Source organism: Podarcis vaucheri, assembly GCF_965113315.1.
Source record: "Podarcis vaucheri genome assembly, chromosome: 1".
In the NCBI taxonomy this organism is placed as follows: domain Eukaryota; kingdom Metazoa; phylum Chordata; class Lepidosauria; order Squamata; family Lacertidae; genus Podarcis; species Podarcis vaucheri.
This window is the reverse complement of record NC_138759.1, coordinates 69,796,560-69,821,979: the sequence shown is the minus strand read 5'-3', so window position 1 is coordinate 69,821,979 and position 25,420 is coordinate 69,796,560. Positions and strand designations below refer to the sequence as shown.

General features: G+C 44.0%; 1 protein-coding gene across 4 annotated transcripts in view; it reads left to right on the top strand.

The window, feature by feature from the left end:
* Positions 1 to 524: 524 nt before the first annotated feature.
* The window catches only part of MICAL2 (microtubule associated monooxygenase, calponin and LIM domain containing 2), a 152,360-nt gene continuing 127,464 nt past the window's right edge, over positions 525 to 25,420 (top strand). The window contains exon 1 of one of the 4 annotated variants that reach the window (XM_082192795.1): positions 525 to 713. The gene's annotated coding sequence lies outside the window, so the exon portion shown is untranslated. The remainder of the gene's footprint in view (positions 714 to 25,420) is intronic. The other 3 variants (XM_082192794.1, XR_014212334.1, XM_082192796.1) reach the window with 3 other exon arrangements.

Below are 25,420 nucleotides of genomic sequence, written 5' to 3'. Positions count from 1 at the left end.
TAAATGAATGCTACCAGACTCTGTAAAGCTGGTATCGCTGGATCAAGTTCATCAGTTGGATTTTGACTACGAGCGCAATTAATGAAGACTTAGTGGGTCGTGCAAACCGCTGTTCTAAATAATGCTTTGGATCGAGTGCAGCAGAGTAAGGGGGGCACTGGGGATGAGTTCATGGAACCGAGAAGGCGGCGCTGGCCCGAAAAAGTTACCTGGGCCAGATGGCCCAATGGCCTAACTCGGTGTAAGGGAGCCTCTTCTATTTTCTGCCTTTCACAGGCTTAGGGTTGCGCTCTTCCACCAGTTCAAACCCTCCTTCCTGCGAAGCCTTTCTCTCAAGCCCTTCAGAGAGAGAGAGAGAGAGAGAGAGAGAGAGAGAGAGAGAGCGCAATAAAAAAGGAAGCCGCCTCAGCTCTCCCTGCTTTGCTCCCACGTGCGAGCTGGCGCTGACAGGACTCCCTCAGGCCGCCTTCGGATTGGCCGAGGGAGAGAGAGCTCGCTCGCCTGGAGCCACGCCCAGCCCCAGCGCTCTGGGCTCTGGCGAGCAAGACAGTCCCGGCAGCCAGTGCCGCGCGTATAGCCTCGCGCAAAGTCGCGCGCGCGCGCAAGGAGGGGAAGGCATGTGCGTGGCTCCCAGCGGAGCCCCCCGGGAAAGAAGCCGGAGCGCCGACGGCTTCTCCTGTCTCTGAGGGGAACATGCTGAGCGGGGGCTCTCGGTAAGTCACCGGAGGGCGCGCGCGCGCGTGTTTGGCGCTTGGGTTCTTGCGTAAGGAGGTCCGGGCGCGCTTCCCGACCGGAGGCGTCCCGGTTCCCGCGGCTGCGCCCTGCCCGGAGCCGCCGGCTCAGCCCTGGCTTCCCTGGGCAATTCTATCTCGCCTGCCCTTGGCCGCGGCGGAGCAGGTGGCGTTTGGTTCAGGACTCAGGCGCTAAATAATTCACCCGGAGTGCGGATCTGATCTCAACGCCGTTGCCTCGAGGAACCCCGGGAAGCCTCCGGCTGGGGAGAAAGGGATCTGGGCGTACAGTACTTGTTTCTTTAAAAAGAAAGGGCGGGAGAGGGGGGAGACAGAGAACCGCTCGTCAAACAGATAAAAATGTGGCACGTTGAAAGAAAGGAAGAAACAGGACGTGGTATAGGCAACCCCAAAGCCACATCCCTGGCAGAGGCGGAAATAAACGACAATCCTGCTTGTGTGGGTGTTCGTTCTTTCTCGCTGTGTTACTCAGATGTGAACTATTTTGCACTCCGGCACCTTTTAGGGTCTCTTTCAATTCCGCTCTTGGGGCTTAAGAACAGGTGGCTTTCGAGACACACGCTCTGCTTATAGCCTGCGCTGCTTGGACTTGCTTTTAAAACTAGGGGGAGATCCCGAGCTTTTTCGATATATATTAAAAAGACAAGTTTTTATAAGTTGATCAGAGCATTTAATTGTAGAGTTTTTCTTCCTTTCAGTTACTGATGAGGCTGGTTAGAGTATAAAGAGAGCAGGCAGTGTCGCAAAACCGATGGTTCCCCATATTTGTAGTAAAGGTTTGGGTGGGTTGGGAGAGCCTGTGTACATTGTTTTCTCAGAAGTAAACCCTATTGAGCTCAGTAGTACTTACTCCCAGGTAACTGGGTGTAGCATTGCAACCCACCAGATCTGTTTTGGCATAAGTTTTGGAAGACTGCAGGCCACTGTGTCAGGTGGTGGAAGTGTTTTTGATTGGCAGGGTGTGTGTGTGTTTATGTGAATCATATACATGGAGGAAAAAATGCTAAACTTGGGGGTCATGTGGCAATTAAGTTGTGTTATGCAAGTCCCAAATCCTTATGTGACCGAAGACGTCCTGAAGTGTTAGTGGCACATTTCTTAGTGTCCTAAAAGTGACAGGTCATCCGAAGAGAGGTTTTAGAACCTAAAGGGAAAAATGAGGTGCGGTAGATGAGGAATGTAGATAGAAGCTGGCTGGGTGTGGACGGGAAGTCGGAGATTGTTTACAGACAGTTGCAAGCATGCTGTTCCCTGTTATGGGTGAAGAAGGAGAGCTTTAATAGTATACTAAGCCACAGAAGTGGGACATCCCTATAATAAAAATGTAAGCAAAACATGGCAAGGAGAATGGGCAGTGTAACTCTTCTGCTGCTCCAAGGAGAATGGCTTGTGTTAATACATGCTGCAAAGTCCATATAATCACCATCAATTAATAATACATTGAAGATGGAATAGTGGCTTGCAAGCTTCGAGAAACTGAACTTTAAAGGAATGTGATCAGCATTTCTGATGGCACTTGTTGATGCATTTGTGTGCTAGTCTTCCTATCAGCATGCTACTTGACCATGTGTGTGCCCTGCATAGTGTGAAATTGTGTGTCTATTTAAGGAGGTGTGTGCATATGCAGTTGGGGGCGGGGAGCGCGTGTAGATTGATTCTTCAAGTCCATCTGAGTTCCTCTTGGATTTGTCTTCACTGCACTACGAGTGTGGGGATTTGTGGATGGCTTTCTGCCCCTTTAAGAGGTGTACATACTCCAGCCACATATTGTTTTGTTTTTTCACCTATTTTCTGGTTTGTCGCATTCACATTTTACCCACAATTCATTTGTTTCTCAATTAATCTGTACTTTAAAAACCCCCTCTTAAAGTAGTATTTTAAAATGTGTATTTAAATTCGCATTTTCCTTATCGTTAAGTTGCCAATAAACCCCCACAATGTTCCTGTAAGTACAAAAGTTGGTGGATAGTTAAGTTCTGGTCTGCACCTTCATCTATGCCAGGGGTCTGCAACCTTTAAGACAAAAAGAGCCACTTGGACCCGTTTCTGAAGGGGGAAAAAACTGGGAGCCGCAAAACCATTGTGACATTTAAAACAAATATATCTCCGGAGCCGCGATCTGACAGCAGGCGGGAAGGTGACGTCGGGACGGTGTGTGACTAACACACGCACTGCCCCCATGCGACGTCACAGCTAGTACAGCGCCCGCCACAGTGGCGAGTGTCGGGGCGCACAATGCGCCTCCTCCCCTCGCTAGTATCCGCCCCGGAGCCGTGGCAAAGGTGTAAAAGAGCCACATGCGGCTCCGGAGCTGCGGGTTGCAGACCCCTGATCTATGCAGTGTGGATCAGGTACGGTAATTTCTTACAGGAGCTCACACAGGTTGAGTTGCTTAAGAATTTGCACTTTGGACTCTACTCCTGTTCTCCTGACTTCAAAGTTTGTGTAGATATCTCCACTGCAAATATACCTTTGAATGAGTCTTTTGGTGGATAGTGGAAGGCTGAGCAGAAATCGTGTTAAAAATTACTTTTTACTTTTTGAAATATGGCAACCCTTGATTGTTCTAGTGCTGCATCATTTAAAAAATATTGTTAGTATTTTGTGTCACGTTAATACTATCAGACTATACCTACCAATATTATTCATTCCATATGCTGTGAAAAAAGCACAGATTAAGATCCTTAACAAAATCTGCAGCAGGTGGTATTTCCTTTATGCCTGCCAGTTACTTAAATAAGATCTGCTGACAGCCTTTTTTCCCTACTGAATAAGGTTAACAACAGCTGCTTGAGTAGGTGACTTTTTAAACAGGCAAACACACCTCCTTCCATGGCTCCTTGAAAGATTCATAGTAAAGTGGAGATAATCCTAAAGAGAGGCCGTTTTGTTTTGTTTTGTTTTGTTTGTTTGAATGAATGATGATATTTGATGGTATTTTGTACCAATCTTTCCTCTTGGCACTAATGGCAGGAAGGTTTGCTCAATAATCTGCAGCAGTACTTAATCTGTCACAATGCTTGCTCAACATCAGGCTTGTAAATATTTTGCAAGAATGTGATGCTATCACTGACTTGTGAAATTCAGTGCGAATGGGTCTCTCTGAATTCATTGGCTCTTCAATTCGTTCTCTCATGTTGGGCTTAATTAGATATGCTACCCCATTGCTATCTACCCTGGCTTTGGAGTGCCAGTGTTTGAAGTGTTCTTTATTATGTTGTTATATGTATTGTGTGTATTTAAACAGAGATTGTTTTGAAAAATGCAAAACAAAGGATCCTGGATATCTCTCCTGAGTGACACAGGTAGGTTGGAATCTTATCTTTAGATTCCAACTTTAATTTACCATTGGTAACTAACAGTCTGATCCACCACCCAGTTAATTTAGGTTACAATTGTACAAGACTACAATTCACAGGATTCACTGTGTGTGTGTGTGTGTGTGTGTGACTGGTAAAATGGTTTTAAGTTCTAACTTTAACCCTATTTAGGTGCTTTGTACTAGCAGAAACACATGGGCCATAGCTGTCAGTGTGCTCAAGAGCCACATACGGAATACTTGCATTGCATGCTAGTGCAGCAAAGTACGTAAACTATCTTTACAATTGGCATCCAGGCCAATAATCGCAGCCAAGAAGCAATTTGAGAGTGGAATTTGAATGACGTTCTCACCATTAGAGATGGCCACTTCAGGTCAGAGTTAAGAGAGAGTCATGGGAGCAGAAAACGTCTTGTTCCAATTATGAGTACTTGTTGGCTATTTATTCCAGGGTTTTATATATTAAGGAATTGGTGTGGTAAGAAATAACACAGTGGAGGGAAAAGGTGTCTTTCTCTTCTCTCTCCTTGTTTTCTACTAGCTCACTAGGGGCAAGCTTCTTAACCTGTTTGATCTGATTCCTGTTTTTTTATATATGAAAATAAGACTTGCAAGGCTTGCTTGCCTGGGATGCTAAACCCTAATTAACAATGCAAAGTATTGTTCTCTCGATGAGAGAGGCTATGTAAGTGTCCTATTGCCCTTACAGGCTGAGTCACTTGGTAATTGCGCTGGAAAAGTGTCTTGTATGAAGAAACAAATTACAAACAATACTTATTCAAATTTATAAAAGCATAGCTATAGGCATTCATTGCAAAGCCCAGACGTACAGGTCTTCTTTCTTGCATTTGTTTTTGAATAGTAACTTTACTGAAGTAATGTTCCATCCATGGCAAATACTGAGTTAAAAATACTAAGAAATCTTTAACTTATGCAATTGCAGGATGCATATCTCTCACCATGAAGGAAGTACATGAGAAGGCATCAATAAATTGGGGCCTATCTTCCTCCTTGCCTGGAGTATGCATGCTGGATGCACTTCCTGGTACACTTCCTGCCTCCCTGTCCAGCACTTCCTTTTCAATCCAGGGCTGCAAATGGGAATGCACTTGAGTTTGAGGAGGAAAAAGAAGGCTCTTTGGGGCTCCACTGCAGTCTCTCTGTGCGCATGCAGCTGGGATCATAACAAGAAACATAGGGTCTACAGTGGGTAGCATCCAACTCAAGCATACTCTGCGCAGATCCGCTGAAATCAACATATCGAAGTGCACCGATTTCAGTGGGTCGACTCAGATGGGATTAGTGTTGAAATGTCAACATAGTTTCAGTTACTATTTAGAGAACATACCTTACTTTTCCGTGTATAACACGCCCCCTTGTATAAGATGCCCCCTATTTTGGGGGACTCCAATTTTAGAAAATGGCCCAAAGTTGTTTTTGAGCTTTTTTTGGGGGGGGGGAGGATACAGTAAATCGCTAACCCGACAGTTGCAATCAATTGCACCGCTCGCTAACGATCACTCGTGTCTGCTACAAGCGTCTACTCAAGCGCCAATAGTGGAAGTACATAGCAACCACAATTGCAGCCACATAGCAATCCTCAGCAGCCCTTGCCGCAGCAACCAATCACATTACAATCGCCAATGACAATCTGCAGCTCTCAGCTGCAACCAATCACCAGTCACCCCTACCCACAACCCATATATAAGATGCCCCCAGTTTTTAATCCTTTTTTAGTAAAAAAAACCTCTTGTCTTATACATGGAAAACTACGGTACATTAGCAAAACTTAATTCACTGATAATTGTGGAAATTGTTAGTATCTGGATTCTCACAGAAGCTATGAAACAAATACAAGAAAGCTATGATGGAGATGGATTGTGCTGTTGCTTGTTTCTGTATGCTGTATGCCTGTCATTGCAAGCCTCATGTTGTTAAAGAGTTATAACAAACAAACTTTTGAGGAGACAAATTTGATAAACAATGCAGAAATACTGTTTTCTTTAAACATAGCACATGTTCTTTAAATTATCATTTACAGGTAAAACACCATCCACGCATGTATCTAAAGTCAGCTTTAACTGATAGCGGTTTTTGAAAATGAATATGCTTTTTTGTGAATAAAGTTTATGACAAAGAAAACATGTGCCGTTCTTGCTGGTGGTGGTGCAGAAACCACCTTTAGGCAGCAACCCTATAGAACATGGGGTTTGTGCCAGGGTGGCAGTTTGTGCCAGAGACCAAAGCGGGCAGGGCAGAGCAACAGATATAGCTTCTGCTTTTGTGCAGCAGGTTGCACTTTAGCCATGTAAACACCAGTGGCTTCTACTTATACCTCTGCACACACCCCTCTCCATCTGGAGAAGCACAAGAAGGCATTGTCGGAGTTCAAGGACTCATTCAAGCCTTAAGGCTAAGGCTCTGAAGAGTGGTCTGGAGCAGGTGCTGGTGTGGTCTAGGGAAAGGGGGAGCGATCGGGAAGGCCACATTCTGGCCCCACACCTGAGGTTCCCCGCTTCCTATATATAACCAGTTATGTTTCATGGAATGCAATGGAAGCAGGTGGGACGTTCTGCTGCAAGTACTGATTCAGGCCACAATCAGATAGTTGTGTGTTCTGGCAAATAGGACTACACCTCTCACCCCTCCCACACCATTTCTAGTGTAATCTTATCAAAGCGAACTTTCCTGTAAGAAACAAATGAGAGAGTTAAAGCCAGATACATGGGGCATGGCCTTTTCAACTCTTGGAGTAAATCTGTTTATAATAAAATTGTTCTCTTAATCTACAACTACTTTATCTAATGGAGTAAAGCTGAAAGCTTCGTTTAAGCAGCCTGTTTGCTTGATCTTCTGCCCCCTGGTTCCTTATCTCCCCACTCGACTTCGGTGTTGCCATTCTTAAGCAGAGAGAATGGTGTTTCAGTGGGATGGAATCCCTGACTCTGGCTATAGGCATGGGGACATGAATAATGTTTTACTGCCATAGTGTCCTTCAGATGCACATTAGGACTTCTGTTTGGCAGTGGCGTAGCGTGGGTTGTCAGCACCCGGGGCAAGACAAGTAATTTGCACCCCCTAACCCGTGGATTTGCGCCGCCTAACCCGTGAATTTGCGCCCCCTAACCCCAGATGTTGCGCCCGGTGCGGCCGGCCCCCCCTGCACCCCCCACGCTACGCCACTGCTGTTTGGTAGTCTTTTTTTCAATCCTTTCTATTTGTGAGAACTGAAATTGGCGCATCACCACCCTGAAGAAAGGTGGCAACATTTGGGGCTTTTTAGCGTAAAGTAAGGTGTATGTGTGTGTATTGTTCATGTTTGGAGAAAGTGGCCAGGGAGAATAGATTGTTTTATGCTGAATGTTGGAAGATTCAGAACAGGCAAATTAAACCACTACTTTATACAGCAGCAGATAATTTGAGGGGAGGTAGCAGCAGCACTCACCTGACCCCCTGGTTACCAGGAAGTGTGGGGGTGTGGGGGTGTCAGCAGTGAGATCAGTGGAGTGGGAGTGCTGGATTTATTCTGCTGGTGCGCTTGTGTGCTGTACCAGTCATGGTGCTGTCTCACCCTTCTTCCTCTACCGCCCAGTAAGTAGCAGCAACATGACCAAGCAGAGGTCAAGTGATAGCCCTCCCCCCCCAACCAGGGCTCCCCCCCCAACCAGAACCATATGATTCTGAGTACCATCTGCTGGGATTGCAAGTGGTGAGAGCTCTATGGCACTCGGGTTCTGCTTGTGGGCTTCCCATAGGCATTTGATTGACCACTGTAAGAACGAGATTTTGGACTAGACGGGCCTTTGGGTCTGAACCAGCAGGGCTTGCCTTACCTTATTTTCTGATCATGCTGCATTCTTTCATAAATGGTATGTTCACAAAGGACACTGTTAAAATATAATGTACCAGTTGTTGTTGTTTAGTCGTGTCCGACTCTTCGTGACCCCATGGACCAGAGCACGCCAGGCACTTCTGTCTTCCACTGCCTCCCGCAGTTTGGTCAAACTCATGCTGGTAGCTTCGAGAACACTGTCCAACCATCTTGTCCTCTGTCGTCCCCTTCTCCTTGTGCCCTCCATCTTTCCCAACATCAGGGTCTTTTCCAGGGAGTCTTCTCTTCTCATGAGGTGGCCAAAGTATTGGAGCCTCAGCTTCAGGATCTGTCCTTCCAGTGAGCACTCAGGGCTGATTTCCTTAAGAATGGATACGTTTGATCTTCTTGCAGTCCATGGGACTCTCAAGAGTCTCCTCCAGCACCATAATTCAAAAGCATCAATTTTTTGGCAATCAGCCTTCTTTATGGTCCAGCTCTCACTTCCATACATCACTACTTGGAAAACCATGGCTTTTACTATACGGACCTTTGTTGGCAAGGTGATGTCTCTACTTTTTAAGATGCTGTCTAGGTTTGTCATTGCTTTCCTCCCAAGAAGCAGGCATCTTTTCGTGGCTGCTGTCACCATCTGCAGTGATCATGGAGCCCAAGAAAGTGAAATCTCTCACTGCCTCCATTTCTTCCCCTTCTATTTGCCAGGAGGTGATGGGCCCAGTGGCCATGATCTTCGTTTTTTTGATGTTGAGCTTCAGACCATATTTTGCGCTCTCCTCTTTCACCTTCAATAAAAGGTTTTTTAATTCCTCCTCATTTTCTGCCATCAAGGTTGTGTCATCTGCATATCTGAGGTTGTTGATATTTCTTCCAGCAATCTTAATTCCGGCTAGGGATTCATCCAGCCCAGCCTTTCGCATGATGAATTCTGCATATAAGTTAAATAAGCAGGGAGACAATATACAACCTTGCCGTACTCCTTTCCCAATTTTGAACCAATCAGTTGTTCCATATCCAGTTCTAACTGTAGCTTCTTGTCCCACATAGAGATTTCCCAGGAGACAGATGAGGTGATCAGGCACTCCCATTTCTTTAAGAACTTGCCATAGTTTGCTGTGGTCAACACAGTCAAAGGCTTTTGCATAGTCAATGAAGCAGAAGTAGTACCAGAAGAATGTACCAGTAAGCAGAAGAATGTACCAGTTAGGGCTAGACAAAACCTACTTCTACCAACTGATGCAGAATGCTGGTACAAATATCAATGACAAGACAAGGTCACTTGATGTTGTTCCTTTCCGTTGTGATGCAGGATTAGAAGTAGAATATGCTGTATGCCGGCTCCCTTGGCCAATAAAGCAAGATGAGCACCACAACCCCAGAGTCGGCCACGACTGGATCTAATGGTCAGGGGTCCCTTTACCTTTTTTATGCCATATTTATCAACATGGTTGTTAACTGCAGTTTCTGGCTCATGCTCAAGGGATTGCATTGCATCAATCCAGTCTTGAATAATAAATCTCTATTTAGGGGGAAATGCAAAAAAAGTCTTTATCATCTCAATTTTGTCATATTTTTCACAAATAATGGTGAACATGGGTTCACTTAACACTTCTGTGTTGTCGTCGTTTTAGCTGTGTAGGAACTGCCTTGAGTGAAGTAGCTCAGGCCAGCCCTGATGCTAGTTTTTGTACATACCTGTGGATATGCTGCTTTCTCTTAAATGATTTTCTTCACAGATAATGCTAATTTTGTGCAGCTTCAGGAACATACATGACTAAATTACAGAGTACTAAAGAACATGAATGGAACTTTATAGTTGGCCTGAGAAATAGCTGAATTATGGGACTGAAGTCAACTTGGAAACGAGAGGTTGAAATCGCCTGATTCTGCAGAGAGATAAATGTGTGTGTGTGTGAGAAACAAGTAAATTCTTTGGTTTTGTTAATTGAAGATAAACCCTTCTCAGACTTCTTAAACCTGCAGATTATTGCTTGGCTGCACTGGTATAACACTTAAAGGAGCTTTTCTAGTTGTCTCTCAGCATTCATTTAGCACACTTGCAGTATGTTTGTCTATCTGATCATATTGAAACACCATGAACCCATTTTGAAATTTAAAGTTGGTACATAACTGTCAATTGATAATTTAAGCCTTCATTTTCTTAACCGATTAACACATATAATAAGGCATTTGTGGGTCATTGCATGCATTGTATGCTCTGAAAACTTAAAAACTTCTACACCTACAGTTTTGTGTCACTCTAAATCCTTTTAGCAAGCAGATTGAATTTAACACAGCCTTTTGAAATAAGACCTTGTAATTGTTAGTTTGGAATAGTATTGTAGGTGTGTAAAGCTTTTCTTTGTGGGGCAAAAGTAACTTGCAGAAAATGTAGCTGGAGGTAAAGGGTTAAACCAGCATCATTCATAGACCCAGTATTTTGGCATCATTGTAGTTTAGTGCTTACTAGCAAAGAAGTGAAAAGCATTCTCTTAAGCCTTTGAAGATGTCCAGGTAGAGTGGTTAAAAATCTTCATTTACATATAACTAGCAGGAAGATCTCGATAATCCTGATTAATGACTGGGTGAGTCCATCTGTTAAAGAGAGTTACCGTATTTTTCGCTCTATAACACGCACCTGACCATAACACGCACATCGTTTTTAGAGGAGAAAAACAAGGGAAAAAATATTCTGAATGAAACAGTGGACGTATCATTTTTGTGCTTCATGCTGTGGCCACAGACATGTGATCTGATGGTGAATTTGGGGTGACCCAATGCAAAAATCCTGAGAATCCCTGTGGATCCATGCTTTGTAACCACGTTTTTGCACCATTGCAGCCCCAGGCAACAGTGGGTGCGTGATTTTTTTTTGGGGGGGGCAGGCTGTAGCCATGGACATGCTATGTGCTGTGATGGTGAATTTGGGGTGACCCAATGCAAAGATCCTGAGGATCCATGTGGATCCATGCTTTGTAACCACATTTTAAGTGGGGAGGGAAGGAAAAACACAGAAGGCTAAGAATGCAGGAGAGGGCTATAACGTGAGGAAAGGAAGGCAAAAGTTTCCCCCCACCCATCCACCCACACAAGCCAGCCAGCGTGTGCTCTCTCTCTCTCTCTCTCTCTCTCTCCCTCTTTAAATGGAAGAAAGCATATTTGAATGCTGTGTGTCTCCAAAAACAAAAAGCAGGAAGTCAAATCAGAATTTTAAGCCGAACCTGTAATCTCTCTTCCCTTCACAAACATTGTTCCTCCGGAGCAGGGAGAGGATAGAAGGACGGACGCTCTGCTTTCCCCTCTAATTGCCTGGAGGGGAGGGGCTTCCCCTGCTCTTTGTTCCGTTTGAGCAAACACAGCAACGAAACAGAGAGGGCGGGCAGTAAGACCCTGAGGCAGAATGCAGGAAAGCTGCCACTTCCTCTCTTCAGGCTTCCCTTCTCCCTGAAGCGCGGTTTGATTTTTGCCTCATTTTTCGGCTCCAGGGACCACACATTCGCTCCATAACACGCACAGACATTTCCCCTTCCTTTTTAGGAGAAAAAATCTGCGTGTTATAGAGCGAAAAATACGGTATACCCTCCCTTCCCAATGCCATGATCTCAGTCTGCACACAAAGAGGATAGGACAACAGATGTGTTAGGAAGAATAGAGATAAAAAGTTGCAGAATATGAATAAAATATAACAATGCCAATTGATTAAATAGTTTTGATTGGCTGCTGAAGCTCCCTCACTCAGCTTTACCCTACAATATCCTCCTCACAGTGACTCTTCCATGGATTTGTTAACCCAGCTGCTACTTGCAACTACTTTCTGCTGAAGTTCATTACAGAGGAATAAAGCTTGGACTCCACAGGTGTGTCTGTGGGAGTCATTTAGGGACAAAGTACAGTGAGGATTGGGACCAGTTTTAAAAAAGGAACAATGCTTTGTTTTCTCTGGCCAATAAGAGCTGTATGCAGAGGAACAAGCACATAAGCCAGTACAGTGGCTGATATCAGGTATGAGTATAATTAGGTCTCTAAGCTAGGTTTGCTGCTGAAGTTTGGAAACAACATTCAAGCTGAAACTAGAGGGAGGGAACAAGTCCGCCTACAGATTTGCTGGCATCTTGAAGTTGATTTTTTAACATTAAGATGCAAAACTCTCTTCAACCCAACCATCAACTATCTGAAGGGCTCTCTCTCTCTCTCTCTCTCTCTCTCTCTCTCTGAAAAATCCTCTTATTCTTCCCAAGAGTAATCTTAATATACATACCCTCATTGTCTGCTTTCTTGCATCTAGAGTCGACATTTCCTATTGTGACTGGGGGGGGGGGGAGTGGGAGTGGGGAAGGGACTCCAAAATATTTGATGGCTCATAAAATACCATTCTTAAACTTATAAAAATCTGTCAAGAAGCCAAAGAGTTTATTCTTTTACAAGTTAAGTGGGAACACACTACAGTGGATGCTTGGGTTGTGAACATGATCCATGCGGGAGGCACGTTCGCAAGCCGCAGCATTCACAACCCACAGCGCCGTGTCTGCGCACGCATGGGTTGTGATTCGGCCCTTCTGCGCATGTGCAAAGCGTGAGCGCCTAAACCAGAAAGTAACCTGTTCCGGTACTTCCGGGTTTGGCGCGGTGCGCAACCTGAAGATGCCCAACCTGAAGCATTTGACTGTATTTGCAGTGCAATCCTATGCATGTTCACTCAGAAGAAATCCCATTGACTTCAGTTGTGCATGCTACCAAGTAAGTAGGAGCCTGAGCTGAATAAATGCTGCACTTGAGCTGAATAAATGCCAGAAATATACTGTTGCTTGCCATCCCAATCTCTGAGCAGTGCAAAATTCCAGGAGTTTACCCAGGGTCTGTGTTTCCTTTTGGAATGAGGCATAGCAGAAACATTAACACCCCAAAAATGTCTTGCCTTTCCCATAGCTACAGCCTTGGATTCAAATAGAAATCAACCATTGCTCTGAGGCCTCTTCAGCCTGGAGCTTTTCTCCCAGCTTCTGGCTCACATAACTCAACTCACATAGTTCAGACTTTCCCCCCTCTATCCTTGAGTTGAAGCTCACCCATCTGACACAAAGCCCCCTTTCCTTTGTTCTCTTAATGGCCCATCACCCCTGGTGATTACCACAGCAGGAAGCTAACCTGGCTTGTATTTCAACACTTGCTGGACCCAGGAGTTCAGGAAGCTAGCCTGGCTTGATTAGCTTCTTGTACTTGTTAGATCCAGGGATTTGAAAGTCTGGCACCCACAAAGTCATAACAATGCTAAACATTATTTTTGGAGCGCTTGAGTAAGTGCCTACAGTCTTCCATCCTGTGTAGGATGTTCAGAAACCTGAATGTGCTATTTTCCTGTATCCGCCCAGCCTCTGTGTGCTACAGAGGCTAAAGCACCATTCATATTTCATTGGGTGTGCTTTGAAACAGCATTTTAAGTATCTGACTGTCCATCTAAGAGCGTTCTTTATTAATGGGTGGTTCAAAAGGCACTGAAGGTGTGAATCTTCGCTACCGAAAGTGCATATCCAAAGTAAGTGAGGTTCAATTAATGTTAAACTTCTGTAATATTAAGGGTGGGTGCTCTGGAAGAAGGGAGGAGGTTTGTTATTATCTAGTTTAAAAATTGTATGGGTGGAGCGGCTACACAAGGTCCAGGTTTTAGGATAGATAGAAAGGGGTAGGATAGGAGATGAGTTTGCAGTTCAGCTTTCTTACAGTGGGGCACGTGATGTTGTTGTATGTGTGGAGCAAGAATGAGCTACTTCTTCATACTGTAATTTTGAAATTGAATTTGGCACCTCTTTATCCTATGGACATTGAGTCCAGTGGAACGTGGATTTTGTAGCAAGATTTGCCACCCTACTCTTGCCTTTCATGGCTGATTTCTGGAATGCTTAAGACTTCAAGGTATTCATGCTGCAAAATGGATAATGGTTGTAGTAGAAATAAGATGAGAGTGCAAGCGATTTCTATATATGGGGAAAGTGGCTGTTTTCTTAGATCCTTGAAGCAGGAAAACCCTTATACCATGTGGGCACAGAGTGGGCTTATGTATGTACCATTCCGACCAAGTGAAAGGTACTTGTCCGCATTACTTAAATAATTACCTTAAATAGGTAAACATTCCTCCCTATGTTTTCTTTGTTATGCACAGTTGTTGAGGCCACAAGCATAATTAAAAAAAGATTTCTGTGCCTTGAAGATTTCTTTAACTAGGGTCTATTACATGCAATAATAGGGAAGGGAGTGTATTTGCTTGATTAGTAACTGCAGTAGCCTTAACAGCAATTTGATGGATCTGATAAAGTCCCTTCCTAGTGTAAAGGAGAGTGGGCCTGCATAAGAAAGTGTGTTGAGAAATGATGGTTCCAGGCCTGTGGCAAAACATCTCTGTCTTGTAGAATGAGGGGATCCCTTCGACTCCTGGAATGGGCTTTGAGGATGTTCTGGCAAGGGTAGCCAATAGAGAAACCTGACTGAGCTACAGTATTAGAACATTAGGGTTAGTAGTCTTGGTACATTCAAAGAACAAAGCAGGTGTTCTTTTTACACCTTAGTGTGTCCGTGTCTGAACATAACAGGAATGGGCAGCTTCTCTGTCCATTCTACTCTCCAAGCAGTGACATGTTCCACAGGCTAGCTCTCTTATAAAGTCTCTAAGCAGCTATCAACTGGGAATTACATGCAGAACATGGATATAAGGTTAGAATACCCAAATCTCTCTTTCCACTCTTAAACTGTTTATTTTCCATATTAAAGAAACTGGTGAAATGTATCTGAACCCTACCTGTTAATTCCTGAGACTGGATGCAATTGCTTTGTTGGTCAGATGGGTCTGCTGGTTCTGAAACTTGGGTTAAGGCTGACCACATTAGAGGCCACATGTGGATTTCTAGTAAGAGGGAGTGATCCCTAACAGCAAGACCAGTGTATCCTATTCAGGTTGTGAAAGGACAGCAGAGTTTTGGCTTACACTTAAAGGAGGACAAAAAGAGATTGGAAAACTTCCAAAAATACAGTAATCTCACCATTCTTCTTCATACTGTAGTTTCTTGACATTTGGAAAAGTATAAATATAAGAACTATGAAATAATCCTACCATGCTGCCTATCCCCCACCCCCAACCTTAATTCTTAAGTGTTGGCATGTAATGTGGTGAAGGCTTAATTCCAGTCCATGTGCTCTTACCATGTTAATAATTTCAGCTTGATCTCCAATGTCTTTGGTGTCTGAATTTGTATTGTTAATGTGAAACCACCTCCTTAACTTGAACAACAGGAATTGCTTAGCTATTTCATCTGTTTACTCAGAGTGCATTATCATTTCAAAGCTGGGATCAAGGTGTATCTCGATATGAGCCAGCATAACTCACATGGGTCCTGCCCTCAGTTTGACAGGATATTTTTCTAGCACCTCTTTGTAATAGAGTAATTTATATGCACATTTAAAATAAAACTGAAGATTCTGTAAAGCAGTCAATAGGTTGCTGTCTGCTATTTTGCGTGTTTCATGTAGCACTGTATTCAGGTTCCTGCTTAAAAAAAGAAAAATAAATTTATAGGGCCATGATGGGAATCACCAACCAATGTCTTAATCTTTGCTTGGAAAACAACTTTATTCTTGCTTTCCCAAAACAAGCCTGCTATCCAGAGTTGTTCATGTACAGTGGTACCTTGGTTTACAACCATAATCTGTTCTGGCGGTCCATTTGTAAACCAAAACGGGTTGTAACCCAAGGCGTGCTTTTGTCAATGGGGCCTCAAAAAAAATATTGTTCATAATCCAAAAAAATTGGGTTGTGATCCAAAAAAAGGTTGCAAACCAGGACACACACTTCTGGGTTTGACGTGTTTATAATCCAAAGCGTATGCAAACCAAGAAGTATGCAAACCAAGGTACCACTGTAATCTGTAGAAGACTGACCATAGACAGACTTCAGATTTCTATGCACTGCGCAGCATATATGAAATTCAAAAACATTAAATACAACCTATTTCTGGACAGCCAGAAGTAGATAATCAGTTGCTAACGAGTACAGAATGCTAATTCTGGAGCATAATGTTAGCTGAAAAAGCATAGATATCACCCGGGAGTGTGTTTCCCTGCCTCCCTTTTTGACTGTCCATCAGACAGTAGCAGAGATGGGAAGCATAGGCGTACCTAAGAGACCAGCTGCCTTGCTCTTCCTCAGCTGTCTCCAAGCAGTAGCTATTCCATCTGGCTGCAGCAGTGGAAAGATGGGAAGCAGGGTCCACGCCATCAGTTCTGCTGAGACGCCATCTCCTTTTGGCACCTCCTCATCCCTGAACAGTATACAGCAGGGTCAGCAACCTTTTTCAGCAGGGGGTCCACTGTCCCTCAGACCTTGTGGGGGGCTGGACTATATTTTGGAAAAAAATATGAACGAATTCCTATGCCCCACAAATAACCCAGAGATGCATTTCAAATAAAAGGACACATTCTACTCATGTAAAAACGCTCTGATTCCCGGACCGTCCGTGGGCCGGATTGAGAAGGCGATTGGGCCGGATCTGGCCCCTGGGCCTTAGTTTGCCTACCCATGGTTTACATCCTTGCAGGTCCTTTTAAGGATGTTGTGTGAGCTTGCTCCCCCTCCACCCCACTTACCTTTTGTGTTCTGAGGACAGGGAAGATATTTTTTATTCATCTGCAAGCCACTTTGTGTGCCTGAAGAGCAGAATGAAAATGTTTTTCAAAACTGGGTTCAGTGTGTGTCTCCAAGCTCATTTTTAGTCAGTGTGGGTAATGGTTTTATTTTTATCATGAGTTAAATCCTGGTGAAGATAGGTGAAGATCCACTTATCCAAGTGGATGGGGAGAGCATGCATTCTGGTAGCATTTTCCTTGTGTGTTGTTGTTGTTTAATCGTTTAGTTGTGTCTGACTCTTCGTGACCCCATGGACCAGAGCAAGCCAGGCACTCCTGTCTTCCACTGCCTCCCGCAGTTTGGTCAGACTCATGTTTGTAGCTTCGAGAACACTGTATAACCATCTCATCCTCTGTCGTCCCCTTCTTCTTGTGCCCTCCATCTTTCCCAACATCAGGGTCTTTTCCAGGGAGTCTTCTCTTCTCAAGAGGTGGCCAAAGTATTGGAGCCTCAGCTTCACAATCTGTCCTTCCAGTGAGCACTCAATTTTTCAGCGATCAGCCTTCTTTATGGTCCAGCTCTCACTTCCATACATCACTACTGGGAAAACCATGGCTTTTACTATACGGACCTTTGTTGGCAAGGTGATGTCTCTGCTTTTTAAGATGTTGTCTAGGTTTGCCATTGCCTTTCTCCTAAGGAGCAGGCGTCTTTTAATTTCATGACTGCTGTCACCATCTGCAGTGATCATGGAGCCCAAGAAAGTAAAATCTCTCACTGCCTCCATTTCTTCCCCTTCTATTTGCCAGGAGGTGATGGGCCCAGTGGCCATGATCTTCGTTTTTTTTTGATGTTGAGCTTCAGACCATATTTTGCGCTCTCCTCTTTCACCCTCATTAAAAGGTTCTTTAATTCCTCCTCACTTTCTGCCATCAATGTTGTGTCATCTGCATATCTGAGGTTGTTGATATTTCTTCCAGCAATCTTAATTCCGGCTTGGGATTCATCCAGCCCAACCTTTCTGCATATAAGTTAAATAAGCAGGGGGACAATATACAGCCTTGCCGTACTCCTTTCCCAATTTTGAACCAATCAGTTGTTCCATATCCAGTTCTAACTGTAGCTTCTTGTTCCACATAGAGATTTCGCAGGAGACAGATGAGGTGATCAGGCACTCCCATTTCTTTAAGAACTTGCCATAGTTTGCTGTGTTCGACACAGTCAAAGGATTTGGCATAGTCAATGAAGCAGAAGTAGATGTCTTTCTGGAACTCTCTAGCTTTCTCCATAATCCAGCGCATGTTTGCAATTTGGTCTCTGGTTCCTCTGCCCCTTCGAAATGCAGCTTGCACTTCTGGGAGTTCTAGGTCCACATACTGCTTAAGCCTGCCTTGTAGAATTTTAAGCATATTGCTGGCATATTGAGTGTAGCACCTTAACAGCATCATCGTTTAAAATTTTAAATAGTTCAGCTGGAATACCATCACTTCCACTGGCCTTGTTGTTTGCAGTGCTTTCTAAGGCCCATTTGACTTCACTCTCCAGGATGTCTGGCTCAAGGTCAGCAACCACACTACCTGGGGTATACGAGACATCCATTTCTTTCTAGTATAGTTCCTCTGTGTATTCTTGCCACCTCTTCTTGATGTCTTCTGCTTCAATTAGATCTTTACCACTTTTGTCCTTTATTATGGTAATCTTTGTACAAAATGTTCCTTTCATATCTCCAATTTTCTTGAACAGATCTCTGGTTTTCCCCATTCTATTGTTTTCCTCTATTTCTTTGCATTGCTCATTTAAGAAGGCCTTCTTGTCTCTCCTTGCTATTTTTTGGAAATCTGCATTCAATTTCCTGTATCTTTCACTATATCCCTCGCATTTTGCTTGCCTTCTCTCCCCTGCTATTTGTAAGGCCTCGTTGGACAGCCACTTTGCTTTCTTGCATTACTTTTTCATTGGGATGGTTTTAGTTGCTGCCTCCTGTAATAATAATAATAATAATAATTTATTATTTGTACCCCGCCCATCTGGCTGGGTTTCCCCAGCCACTCTGGGCGGCTTCCACAGAAACCAAAAAAACATTAAAATATCATACATTAAAAGCTTCCCTGAATAGGGCCGCCTTAAGATGTTTTCTGAATGTCAGGTAGTTTTCCATCACCTTGACATCCGATGGGAGGGCATTCCACAGGGCGGGCGCCACCACCGAAAAGGCCCTCTGCCTGGTTCCCTGTAGCTTCGCTTCTCGCAATGAGGGAACCGCCAGAAGGCCCTCGGCGCTGGACCTCAGTGTCCGGGCAGAACGATGGGGGTGGAGACGCTCCTGTATAATGTTACGAGCCTCCATCCATAGTTCTTCAGGCACTCTGTCCACCAAATCTAAATCCTTAAACCTGTTGCTCACTTCCACTGTGTATTCATAAGGGATTTGACTTAGATTGTATCTTACCGGCCCAGTGGTTTTTCCTACTTTCTTCAGTTTAAGCTTGAATTTTGCTATAAGAAGCTGATGATCTGAGCCACATTCAGCTCTAGGTCTTGTTTTTGCTGACTGTATATAGCTTCTCCATCTTTGGCTGCAGAGAATATAATCAGTCTGATTTCGATTCTGCCCATCTGGTGATGTCCATGTGTAGAGTTTCCTTGTGTAAACTCCTGTTAATTACACTTCCTTATTAGCCCTTGTCTTGAGCAGCATTGTTCGTACAGGCCAGATCTAGGTCACTGCTTTCTGAAGTAGAAGAGAGAACTGGATAAAATATTTGAAGTGGGTATTGGTGCAGTCAAGGTCACAGATTTCAGGAAGTAAGTCCCCTCTCCTCCTGTGGCACAATCTGCATTGCCTTATCTGATCACAAACTTTATTATCAAATGCAATGAAAGATAAGGTAAAATCCACAGCTCTGTACAAGCCACCAAATTTTAACATAGACATTAATTCTAATACTATAGATAATAGCCTGGATGTTTAGAGGTACCATTAATTGTTGCAGATATATTTGTACAGTCACATACTACAAGTTTGACGTTGGGTATACAGTGGTACCTCGCAAGACGAACGCCTCGCAAAACGAAAAACTCGCAAGACGAAAGAGTTTTCCGTCTTTGAGTCGTTCAGCAAGACGAATTTCTCTATGGGCTTGCTTCGCAAGAAGAAAGCCCATAGGGAAATCTCCGGGGACCTCTTTTAAAATGCTGGCGGTCGGGAGCAAAGACTTTCACCCACCGCCGGCCTTCAGAAGAGGTCCTGGACCTCTTCTGAAGGCCGGCGGGGGGCAAAAGTCTTTGCTCCCCCTGCCTGCCTTCCCGGGGCAGCGGAGACTTCTCTGCTGTCCCGGGCGATCTTAAAATGCTAGCAGGTGGCAGCGAAGCCTTCACTGCCGACCCCCAGCATTTTAAAAGCCTTTGCTTTTAAAAGTCTTTGCTCCCCCCGCCTGCCTTCCCGGGGCAGCGGAGACTTCTCTGCTGTCCCGGGTGATCTTAAAATGCTGGGGGGCGGCAGCGAAGCTTTCGCTGCCACCCACCAGCATTTTTAAATCGCCCCGGGACAGCGGGGGCTTTTAAAATGCTGGCGGTCGGCAGCAAAGCCCTCCTGTCCCCGGAGCTTGCGGGGCGGGAGGTGGGGATAAGGGCTTTTCTTCTCACCGCCAGCCTTCAGAACAGCCTTCTGAAGGCTGGCGGTGGGAAGAAAAGCCCTTGTCCCCCCCCAGCCTTCAGAAGAGGTCGGGGGACAGACTGTCCCCGGACCTGGTCTGAAGGTGGTTTCCATAGGGACGCATTAATTGATTTTCAATGCATTCCTATGGGAAACCGTGCTTCGCAAGACGAAAAACTCGCAAGAAGAAAAAACTTGCGGAACAAATTAATTTCGTCTTGCGAGGCACCACTGTACATGCTAAGAGGTTGGGAGGGTGGAAGGCAAACTAATACTCTTCCTCACCTGTTAAGACTGATAATAAATGCAAGATGTATAGTGTGCCATTATTTAAGTAACTGTGCATACTAGCTGATAGTATTGAAATGTCTTTTTCTATACAAAAGTTATGTATATTTATTTCTCTCTTTTTTAATCAGGGAGATTATTTCATTCCTTTGGTGTCTTATATAGCGATATAACCTTTTAGTCAGAATATTTCAGCATACTTAATGGAGCTGATTTGTTCAAATAACTTCCAGAAGAGGGAGCTTCCTTTATTTAGGCATATAATTGCAGAAGCTTATAAACCTTGCTCCTACTGTAATTTTTTAAAAAAGAAAGCAGTACTTCAGCAACATAATGTCAATCTACAAATACCTGTTATCTTTTCAGCACAAGAAAATATTTATTTACCTTATTTATTTAATAAAATTTATATACAACAAGGTGGTAGAGTCATAACAGGTTGTAGGCTTTTTCACCAATTTCTGATTGGCTTAATACTATCTTACTTCACTTTAGTACACTACATCCCCTTTTCAGACTACAGTGGTACCTTGGGTTAAGTACTTAATTCGTTCCCAAGGTCTGTACTTAACCTGAAACTGTTCTTAACCTGAAGCACCACTTTAGCTAATGGGGCCTCCTGTTGCCGCCGCGCCGCCAGAGCACGATTTCTGTTCTCATCCTGAGGTAAAGTTCTTAACCCGAGGTAATATTTTTGGGTTAGCGGAGTCTGTAACCTGAAGCGTATGTAACCTGAAGCGTATGTAACCCGAGGTACCACTGTATTCAGTTCATGTTAAAAGCTTTTCTAACTTCTGGGATGTGTGTGATTTATTTTTTGAGTGATACAAAATGCAAGAACATAGAAAGTTGCCTTATACCAACTTGGATGATTGGTCTATCTAGCTCAGTGTTGTCAACACTGGCTGGCAGCTGCTGTCCAGGATTTTCAGACAGAGTTCTCCCCCAGCCCTACCTGGAGATGTTGTGGATTGAACTTGGGACCACCTGCAAGTTTGGCAGATGCTTTACTACTGAGCTATGGCCCTTCCCTATGTTGTTAAGATGATGTTGGACTAAATACAAGGAAGTTGGAGAATCAGGAGCCTGGAGCTGCAAGATGGGCTGGTCGTTGGGAATAAATGAGCAAATCAGGACTGAAGGGGAAAAACTAGAGGCAGGTTCAAGGAATGCACAAGTATACAGGAATAGTCAATAACTCAGGAAGGCTGTATTTTATTTTTTGCTTGATACAGTAAAGGCCTTTCTACTCTTCCTGCACAGTAAGATCCAGCAGTCAGCCTAAGTGGGTAGTGTCAGTCTAGAAGGTTCTTCACTAAGAAGGCTGCCACCTGCAGTTCAGTGCTTCATCATACTGCAAACTCCTGACAGTTGAGTTTGTTTTATGACTTGGCCTGTGCGCCACATTTTTTACTAAATTACAGCAGAGGCGTTTTGTAGTGCTTTAGTATACAAACTGCTTGTTTTGTAAATTACCTCCTAATTAGTCTTTCCATGCATAAAAATACGACTTCCCTTCTGTGGTTTTCATATATGCTCTTTCCAGCTGACACAGTCTGTCATGATCCTATTAAGACACTCAAAGCAGTGGATTAGCTTCCGAGAGTGAGAATATCAGCCCTGTGTGATGATAAGCAGCAATGCTCATGGGCACAATTCAGAGAATTTGGGGTGAGGAATAACTGGAGTTGGAGAGACTGTCCTGTGAGAGTGAAACTGCTGTCCTATTGCAAGGCAATGAATGATTAACACTAAGAATCCAAGTCTTACATTTGGGAAATGTAAACATGATCTGTCAGTTATGCTTGCTTGGCATTTTGCCCTCTTATGCTTGCTCCGTGTGTACAGCAGATCATCAGATTTTGCCCAACAGAACATGTGATCGCACCAATCTGCTCTATTTCCAAGGGCTGAAAATGTTGACACACTGAACTTCTTTGGCTTGTCAAAACAACTCTTGAAAAAAAAGAGAGAGGCTTAACCAGAGTCCTAATTAGATGATGACCTGGTTTGGATACCTGCCTTGCCTTGCAGGCATGCTCAGATCCAACCTTTTAACCTGCAGATGACTAATATCCAGCATGCAGCAGTGAGTGTACACATGGACAAAGGTGAACAGCACTGGGAATTCCATAGGAATTAGCCAGTGCCTCTCATACTTCTGATAAGATTTATTCATCACATCTACTCAAAAGGATCGTGTTCAGTTACTGTGAAGGCATCTTGCAGCTATCCTCTGTTCTCCTGCAGTAAAACAGAAGTAGATATTCTCTACATGACACACTGAGAGAATGGGATCTCTACCCCTTCCCACTTTCTTCTGCTTTTGAAACTTTTTGTGGTTTCTAAAGTTCTCTTAAGAGAAAGAAATGCCTTCAGCCATGGTAGTTTCCCTTTCTGCAGATTCACACTGATGCTGTTTTAACTTTGATAGATCATGATCATTCTTTTTTGTGTGTGCATGAAGCTGGTTTGATATTTTTTTTGGCTTGGCTTGGTTTCCACGTTGCCAGAATAGCTTATCAGTGGCTATGCTGTCTCATTTGGGTGTGTAAATGAACTTACTGGTGTTACCAGCTTTGACATTTTCTTTAGGTTTTGTTTGTTTGTTTGCTTGCTTTTTACGATTCCACTCAATGACATGTCTAAGCAGGTTAAGGATTTGATATGAAGATTGATGTGAACGTGGTCTGTGACTAACCTCTGAGTGCACACACACACACACACACACACACACACACCCCTCCAAAAAATAGGGCCAGTTTTGTAAGCTGAGAGTGAGCAGTACGCTTTAGTAAACTGAGTAAATGACTGAACTGGCCCTGTGCTGAGAAAACGTTATTGCCCTACACAACAGCTATGTATAGGGCAATAATGTTTCCCCAGGACCATAGCGACCCATCTAGGGTTATAAAAGTAATCTGAATTGTCCCATGCATTTGAAACTAAATTTTATTTCATCTGTTGCTGACTTGTACCTTTTATATTGTATATGCTCAAGGCTGCCACAACTGATGGCTTGACACTAATTCTGTACTGGGCAACAAATGAAGCAATTGTAGTAGGGCATCATGTGACTGTGGCTTATGGTCTGATTTCTCTCACCACACTCTTATTCAAAGCTTTATACTTGGCATCTTTTGCTGCAGCAGGAAACAGTGAACTCATTGTAAACTTCGGTTAATTGTAGAAAAGCAGAAACAATTTGTTTTCATGATCTTGGTACTAGTACTTGTAGCAGGTACCTGGCAAATAGAACAATCCTCTGCAGCATCCTGTTGTGCAAAACCACTTCTGGGGCATTTGTACTGGCAGCCCCCTTCAAGGCCAGGTGAGGGTACATGCCAAATAATAGACCAGGATCTGTATGTGGGTGAAAATTGGCCACAGCTTTATTGACTAACAGAAATAGGTGGACCTGGCCTGGCATTAGGACAGAATCTGTTGACTGAGGAACATCTGATCTGAAGTCTGCTCTTGATCTGCACAGGACTGCTGGGGTATCTTATGGGTAGTTATCCAGCATTAAGGACTCAGCATGGCACAAAACAGTACTGCTAATAGCTTTAGATGGCTACTGACCAGTTGGCTGCTAAGGCCTCCTGGGGTTGTTCGCCCTCCAGGCCCCTTAAGGGGGGGCCCTTTTTACATATACTCTACCCAATGCCGCTTCTGCCCGAATTCTGACAATGAAGACAAGATGCCTAACAAACATGTGCTCTTCACTGGGAGAAAGGCAAAATTCTCCCAACCTAGAGCCTAGTTGCAGTTGAGAGTAAAATTCCTTTCTGACTTTGTAAACCAGTGACCACTGGAAGTCTTAGGAGGGAGCCTTTAAACTGAAGGAGGGAGGACTGGGAAAGTTTGCCCTACTTGTGGTGGGGAGGAAGAAGGCTGGGCAGAATGGCAGCCAGTCCTTTTAGATGAAGGGCCACCGGTCTACCCATCCCCGAGATCTCTTTTGGCTGTGCAGAGGGCCCAAGATCTCATGGGAGGATTACTCTTTCCCTCTAGCCATAGTAGCTGCCGTGCCACTCCACAAATCAGCTGATGGTTCCAACATTCTTGCCAGGCCACGATATATAGAGCACGACATGCAGTTGTTCAGTCTATAACTTAGGCACAGAAAATAGGTATTAACTTTTTCTCTTGAGTATCCTTCAGAAGCTAAGAGGTATGCCTTCCCCCAGTACAATATTGTAATATGTTTAAAGAGGAAACTATTTGCATGGTCTGAAGGCGCATGAGCTGAAGCTAAGCAGGTCTGGATCTGACCAGTGTCTGAATGGGTGACTGCCAGGGAGCCACATATACACTGCCTTGGAATGAATTGTGGAATAGAAATGTAAAAATGTAAAGTAACTCCCTATTTAAAATTAATATTTGCAGGGTTTTCTTTTAAGGCTCTTCTTTTTTTTTCCTTTTAGAAATCTGAGATCCAAAATTGGTGCTAGCACATTGAATAATTGTTGCAAAATAACTTGGCTTGTCTGTAGCAAATTTGTCATTTGCTCTTAACTTCTGATCATTATCATCGTATTAAGCAGGAATGTTCACAGTACCTGCAGGTGCAAGAACCTCACGTGCTTTAAAGGTGGAATATGGAGGTGGATGTTGAAACAGACAACTTGTGATTTGTCGTAGGTGTTTGAATGCTTGCTGAGATGCTTTAGACATTACAAGAAACAGGAAGTGGGAGTGAGTTGTGCTTCCTCCTTCGCCCATAATGTATTAGGAAGGGAAGAAGGAGAGTCACTGGCTGTTCTCATATCTAGAAGGCGGTGCATCCTGGGATGGGGTGGGGAATTCATGACCCTGCCCCAATCTTGCATGCTACAGTGGAAACATATCATGGAGAAGCACCTCTTAGCATGCATGAAGTGCCTGGACTTTGTTGCCAGTTTTTGTTATGTTATTTCTTACGTATAAACTCGATCTTACAGGACATATTTGTTGAAACAGCAGA